This window comes from Phocoena phocoena, chromosome 9, assembly GCF_963924675.1.
Source record: "Phocoena phocoena chromosome 9, mPhoPho1.1, whole genome shotgun sequence".
In the NCBI taxonomy this organism is placed as follows: Eukaryota; Metazoa; Chordata; class Mammalia; order Artiodactyla; family Phocoenidae; genus Phocoena; species Phocoena phocoena.
Window position 1 is genome coordinate 9,531,264 of NC_089227.1, and position 7,761 is coordinate 9,539,024.

The 7,761-nt window shown below is 45.8% G+C and overlaps 1 pseudogene; it reads right to left on the reverse strand.

Annotated features, from left to right (window-relative positions):
* Positions 1 to 1,461: 1,461 nt before the first annotated feature.
* Positions 1,462 to 7,384, reverse strand: LOC136128543 (homer protein homolog 2 pseudogene; annotated as a pseudogene).
* Positions 7,385 to 7,761: the final 377 nt, after the last annotated feature.

The window sequence follows — 7,761 nt, forward strand, 5'->3', positions numbered from 1 at the left end:
AGACCCATCTATAGGCTACCTACAAGAGACTCACTTTAAACGTAAGGACACACAGACTGAAAGTGAAGAGATGAAAAAAGATATCCCATGCAAATGGAAACCAAAGGAAAGCTGGAATAGCTATACTTATATCAGACAAAACAGACAATAAAAGACTGTAATGAGAGATAAAGAAGGGTATTACATAATGATAAAGGGGTCAGTCCAACAAGGGGCTATAACATTTATGTATGCACTGAATGTGGAAGCACCTAAATATGTAAAGTAAATATTAACAGGCCTAAAGGGGGGAATAGACAGCAACACAATAGTTGTAGGGGACTTCAATACCCCACTTACATCCAGACAGAAAATCAATAAAGAAACATTGGTCTCAACAACATGTTAGAGCAGATGGACTTAACAGATATTTATAGAACAATCCATCCAAAAGCAACAGAATACACATTCTTCTTAGGTGCACATGGAACATTTTACAAGATAGCTTGTATGTTAGACTGCAAAGCAAGACTTAATAGATTTAAGAGAATTGAAATCATATAAGCATCTTTTCTGACCACAATGGTATGAAACTAGAAATTAATTACACGAAGAAAACTGGAAAATTCATAAATATGTGGAGATTAAACAACATGCTAATGAAAAACCAATGGGTTGAAGAAGAAATCAAAAAATACCTTGAGACAAATGAAAACAAAAATGTAACATACCAAAACTGATGGGATGCCGCCGTAAAAACAGTTCTAAGAGGGAAGTGTTTTTTTAAAAAATACATTTAATTAAACAAATATTTATTAAGCACCTACTTTGTGCCAGGCACGGTGTTATGCACCCTCACTGCATGCTGTCCACACAGCATGGTAATCTCAGAAATTAAAACCAAGAAGGAAAGTTGTCACAACCCTACAAACTGGGGGCGGGTGGAAGCAGGCAGAGTGCATATAGGCGATTCCCGTGCCAGAAAACACACCCACCAGAAACTTGTTTTCTTTCTCGGGACAAGTTTCTGCTAAGTGGTTGTTTTAAAGCATCTCTGTATATACTGAGAGGGAAGTTGCTGTCACCACACCCCCATACACTGAGGCTTGATGGACATTCGAATACTATGAATGCTACTCAAAAACAGGAGGTGGAAAGGGTATTTATATTTGGATTAGAAAATACTCTTTCAGTTCATATGGTTGCAACAGCCCTTCAGAAAGATATGGACATCCCTGCCCTGACTGCATAAACGTTTAAGGTAGACCTAGTTCTGGATTCTTGAGTCAGAATTGTCCAGTTGTCTGCAAACTTGCAAGGCCAGAGAAGCGAGGGGAGATTTCTGTTCTGGAGAGGAGAGAGTGGACGGCATCCCTGGTTTGGAAACACGCCAACCTGCACCTGCATTTACAGAAGCAACGCGAATGGGAGGACATCGTAGTGCTACTCTGTCTCACGCACACACTGGGGACTCAAATGGCCCTAGTGGTTGGCGCCCAGCATGGAGAGGCCCCTGCGGAAGTTGTGCAGGTCGTCAGTCTTCCCATCCAGCACCTCCAAGAAGCTCTTCAGCTCCACCTTCAGGTGGCGCTGTCGGTACTTACTCTTCTCAATGTCCGTCTTCAGAGAACACACGTTGTCTTCTAGGTTCTGACTGACTGCTGCCTCTAGTTTCTCAGCGATGTATTCACACTCTGACTGGAGTTGTGGAATGATTTCACTTTGTTTTTGGAGGTCTTTCAACTTCGTCTCCTTTTCTCAGAGTTCTGATTCCAGCTCCTCAACTCTTCTCTTCAACTGGATAGTCTTCTCCTTCTCTCTGTTTATCTCACTGCATTGCTCTTCCAGCTCATCACATCTTGTTCCAGAGCTGGTCGTTCTCATCGTGGCAGAGGGAGAACTGACTCTTCCACTGCTCCACGCTGGCTGCTGAGTCCTGTAGTGCCGTGGTCAGCTGGGTGTTGCCAAGAGGGAAGTTTATAGCAATAGATGTCTATCTCAAGAAACAAACAAAAAAAGTCTCAAACAACCTAACTTTATACCTCAAGGAACAAGAAAAAGAAGAACAAAGTTGAAAGTTTGTAGAAGGAAGGAAATAACAAAGATTAGAGTAGAAATAAGTGAAATAGAGACTAAAGAGACAATAGAAAAGATCGATGAAACTAAGATCTGGTTCTTTGAAAAGATAAAATTGCTAGACCTTTAGCTAGACTTACCAAGATAAGCAGAATACATAAAATAAATAAATAAAATCAGAAGTGAAAGAGGAATAAACAATTATACACCAAAAAATTGGACAACCTAGAAAAAATGGATAAATTCCTAGCAACATACAACCTACCAAGACTTAATCATGATGAAATAGAAAATCTTAACAGACTGATTACTAGGAAGGAGATTGAATCCATAATCAAAAATCTCCTAACAAACAAAAGTCCAGAACCAGATGGCTTCACTGGTGAATTCTACCGAACATTCAAAAAAGAATTGATACCAGTCCTCTTCAAACTCTTCCAAAAAACAGAAGAGGAACGAACTCTCCCAAACTCATCTTATGAGGCTAGCAATATCCTGATACCAGAACCAGCTAGGGATGCCACAAGAAAAGAAAATTGCAGGCCAATATCCTTGATGAACATAGATGCAAAAATTCTTAACAAAATATTAACAAATTGAATTCAACAATCCATTAAAATGATCATATACCATGGTCCAGTGGGGTTTATTCCAGGGATGCAAAAGTGGTTCAACATCTGCAAATCAATGTAATACATTAATAAAAGGAAGGATAAAAACCATATGATCATCTCAATAGATTCAGAAAAAGCATTTAAGAAGATTCAACATCCATTTCTGATAAAAACTCAAAAATTGTAGGTACAATTTTTACTTTGTAGAAAATATTTTTCTTTATAGAGAAATTTTTTATAAAAAAACATAAAACTTCTTTGCTGAGACTTTCCATTTCTTCATTTTTTTCAAGAAAGTTTTTAATTGCTTATTGAAGCATTTTTATGATGGCTGCTCTAAAAATCTTGCCCCATACTTCCAACGGCCAGTTGAGCTTGGCATTGCCCTCGGTTGTCTTTTCTCATTCAAATTGTGGTTTTCCTTGTTCTTGTTATGACGAAGGATTTTCAACTGTATCCTGGATATTTTGGTTATTATGAGTCTTAATCTTATTTAACTCCTCTATTTTTGCAGGAAGTCACCCTTTTCAGGTTTATTGTATACTTTCAGGCCTACTTTTATGGGTTAGGGTTCCAAGGTTTAGTTTTTGGAGTTCTTGCATGGCAGCGCGGCCTGTGAGGCCGGCGTGCTTCCACTGGGCCTGGGGCTCTGTATGGCACTGGCTGGAGGTGGAGAGACTCAGGGCTCCATGACGCTTTCTCCCTTAGGTGTCTGGTGGGGGAGCCCACAGCACCAGCTCTGTTGGGCCTCCCCTCTCCCATCCTTGGGCCCGAGGGCAGCCTTTCCTGTTGTCTGCCTGTTTTGTCGATGCCTAGTGGCGATTCAGATTGCAGGCTCCTGCGCCAGCCATGGGTTTGTGGGAGATAAAAAGCAATGCCGGGACATACAACATGTTATTCTCAAGTCCCGTGGCCCCAGCCTGCCTGACTTCTTTCCAGCTTTCAGGATCCTTTAATGGGTGTCTGCTGGATTATGTCCAGGGAGGAGGAACTGGAAAAGGGAGTCCACGCCATCCATCCTGTTCTGGAACTGGAAGTCCATTTCCGGGAGGTTTTACCATCACAATATTTTCTCTCTAAAACAAGGAGCCATGATGGCTCCTAGATGACAGCTTGGCAGATGGCAACCCACACAAATGGCACTGGGGCTTGAGGCTGCCGGAAGGTTCCCATCATTGTGAGGGGCGGAGAGAAGGCAGGCAGAGAGGAGCTGGGAGAGGGGTGCGAGGAAGTGGTCCAGAGCATCCTGCAGCTACCCAGCCTGCTGTGACCCCGGCCCCACAGACCCCTCCCCCCACCCCCGCGTCTGCTGGGGCACGAAGCACAGCACAGTGTGGAAAGTGCAAATTATCTGGGACGGGGGGACAGAGGGATGAGGAAAAGGAAAAGGGAGACAGTGAGTGAGGACAGGAAGACAGGCTGCTTAGGGAGCCTCAGCATCCATCTAGCGTCTCCTCACGGACCTGGGGGCTGACATTGCTTGCGGGAGGCTCTTGCGATCCCTGTCCCCACCCCCCGGGCTCAGGGACCCCTGCAAGCAAGAAGGGAAGGCAGAGCCGGGCCTGGGGCCAGGAGGAGCGTGTGGGGACGTGGGGTCCCCAGGTGGTGCAGGAGGAGGCCACTTTTCTCAGCTGTTCCAGTCCCAGAGATAAAAATACCAGTTTGCAAAATCAGCTGCTAATCTTGTTGCTAGGTAGAGTTCAACCCCAGAATTGCCATTTTGTGCTAAGTTTGGCTGAACAGCTTTTCCTGGGAATTAGACTCAGACACAGGCCCAGGTCTTAGAGGGGGCACAAGGAGGCAGGCGCTTTGCTCATAGCCTTGCGAGGGGACAGACCAACAGACAGGGTGTGTGTCACATCCAAACTGTGGAGGGACAGTGGCCCCGTGGAGGAGTTCCCACTCCACGGGGAGTCTGTGTGGAGGCAGCACACGGGGCTGGGGGCTCCCAACGGGGAGAGGCTGGGGGCAGGGGATACTGCAGTGAGCACCCTTGGGCACCTTGGGGGCAGGGTTCCTGAGGTGCGGCCTAGAACCCAGCCCCTCCAGCTGAGGACACGGGGACCAGAAGCCCTAGGGGACTGTGAGCCCTGGAGGGGCAGGGGAGAGGGTTAGGAGCCAGGTGGAGGAGATGAGGCTGAGGTGCTCTGCACAGAAAGGCCTGGAAGATACATGGCCACAGCAAAAGGAGGCATCTTAATGACTGTAATTAAAATGCCAAGGCGGGTCTGCAGCGGCCAGGTGGTTGCTGAGTCCTGCTGAGGAGCTGCAAGGGCCTGAGACCAGGGGCCGCAGGCCAGCCAGGCCTCTAGGGCCTCTGAGCCAGGAGGGGGAGGGCCATGCCCTCCTGGGAGCTTACGCTCTGGTCCTTCTCCTTCCTGGCCTCATGGACCTCATGGGGACCATTGTAGGACCCTCTCCCCAGGCTGCTTTGTTCATCTGTTGGTTTGCTGGTTTTGGCCACATTGTGTGGCCTGGCCCCCAGCAGGGAAAGTGCTGAGTCCTAGCCACTGGACCCCAGGGAGCTGCCTTCCCCAGCCTGCATTCGCACCCAGCTGCATTCTGCTTCCTCTGGGCCCCTGCTCTGCTGGGAGGCACGAAGTCAGAGACGGCTCAGGGCCCCTGGGGCCTGGTGGGGAACCCGAGCTTCCCGGGCAGAGGCCCACTGGGGGCCACACAGCAGTGGCACCAACCAGACTGGCTCCCGCCCTCTGCTCCCAGCCTAGAGCCTGGGTCATACGGAGGGGGCCAGGGGTGGCCCAGGGACCCATACACATTCTGTCAGGCACAGTCCTCACCCCGTGTCTGCCGCCTTCTCCTTTCTGGACCCGGTTGTCAACAGCCTCTGCCTAGGAAGGCCACTAAGTTTGCCTCTCCAGGGCCCCTGGGAGGATGCTGACACCCGTGCCCCTCCAAGTGCAGGAAGGGCTCCCTAAAATGTGACATTGCAGAGGAGAAAGAATCCTGGGCCTGGGCCACGTGTTTGATTTAGAACACAGCCCTGGCAGTGCAAGAGTCTGGCCGGCAGCCACTGGAGGCCACGGGAGGGCAGCATGTTTTCTCTCCTAGAAGCAGGAGGCGGGGCTGCCAGTCCTGTCCCCCTCCTAAGGGGCAACCAGCTGTTCTTTTTGTTTGTTTGTTTTAATAACAGCTTTATTGAGGTATAATTCACATAGCATAAAATTTACCCTTTTAAAGTGTACGATTCAGTGGTTGTTAATGTATTCACAGTTATGCAACAATCACCACTATCTAAATGTAGACTATTTTCATCATCCCAGAGAGAAACCTCCTACCCATTAGCAGTCACTACTAATCCCACCCCCCCATCCGCAGGCCTAATCACCCACTAATCTGTCTCTATGAATTTGCCTGTTTCATAGGATGAAGTTGGACCCCTACCTCACACCATACACAAAAATTAACTCAAAATGGATTAACAACCCAAATATAAGAGTTAAAAGCATAACACTCTTGGAAGAAAAAACATAAATCTTCAGAACTTTGGATTTTATATTGGCTTCTTAAATATTATACCAAAAGCACCACCAACCAAAGAAAATTAGATAAAGTGGACTTCATTAAAATTAAAGTGGTTTTTTTTTTTTTTTTTTGCGGTACGTGGGCCTCTCACTGTTGTGGCCTCTCCCATTGTGGAGCACAGGCTCCGGATACGCAGGCTCAGCGGCCACGGCTCACGGGCCTAGCACTCCGCAGCATGTGGGATCTTCCCGGACTGGGGCACGAACCCGTGTCCCCTGCATCGGCAGGCGGACTCTCAACCACTGCGCCACCAGGGAAGCCTGAAAATAAGGTTTTAATATCCAGAATGTAGAAAGAACTCCTACAACTCAAAAACAAAAAGACAAATCAACTAAAATATGGGCAAAGGACTTCAATAGACATTTCTTCAAAATATACAAATAATCAATAAACAGATGAAAAGATCCTCCATGTCAATACTCAATAGGGAAGTGCAAAAACTACAATGAGATACACTTCACCCATACTAGGATGGTTATAATGTTTTTTAGAAAGGCAAATAACAAGTGTTGGTGAGCATGTGGAGAAATTAGAACACTTGCATATTCCTGGTGGGAACGTAAAATGGTGCAGGTTCTGTAGAAAACAATTTGGTGGTTCCTTAGAAACTTAAACATAGGATTACCATATGACCAAGCAATTCCACTCCTAGATATATGCCCAAATGAACTGAAAACAGGGACTCAAACAGATACTTGTGCACCATTGTTCGCTGCAGCATTACTCACAATAGCCAAAAGGGCGAAAGAACAGAAATGTCCATCCACTGATGATTGGATAAACAAAATGTAGTATATCCATACAACGAAATAAAAATGAATGAATTTCTGATACAGCAGTTCACCCTTATCCATGGTTTCACTTTCCAAGGTTTCAGTTACCCAGGGTCAACTGTGATCCAAAAATACTAAATGGAAAAAGTTTAGACAATTCATAAGTCTTAAATTTCTGCCATTCTGTGTAGTGTGATGGAATCTTGTGCCATTCTGCCCGAGATCCCCAATCCCTGACATTGTCTGCTCCTGACATTCAACCACTGACATCATCATGGCTCGATGTTCCAGGATCACTCTAGTCAGATGATCCTCCTTCTCACATATGGTCAGAAGGTCAATAGTAGCCTGATGCTACATCACAATGCCTACTGCGTTCACCTCGTTTCGTCTCAGCATGTAGGCATTTTCTCATGTCACATCATCACAAGAAGAAGAAGAGTTACTACAGTACGATAAAATATTTTGAGAGACCACAGTGACATAATTTTTATTACAGTATACTGTTATAATTATTTTATTGTATTATTGTTGTCAATCTCTTATTGTGCCTAATTTATAAATTAAACTTGATCATGGGTATGTCTGTATAGGAAAAAACACAATATACATAGTGTTCAGTACTATCTACAGTTTCGGGCATCCACTGGGGGGCTTGGAATGTTCCCCCTGTGGATAAGGAGGGACTACTGTACATGCCACACCATGAATGAAACTTGAAAACGCTATGCTATGGGAAATAAGCCAGATGAAAAAAATGGCAAATTGTGTGTGAT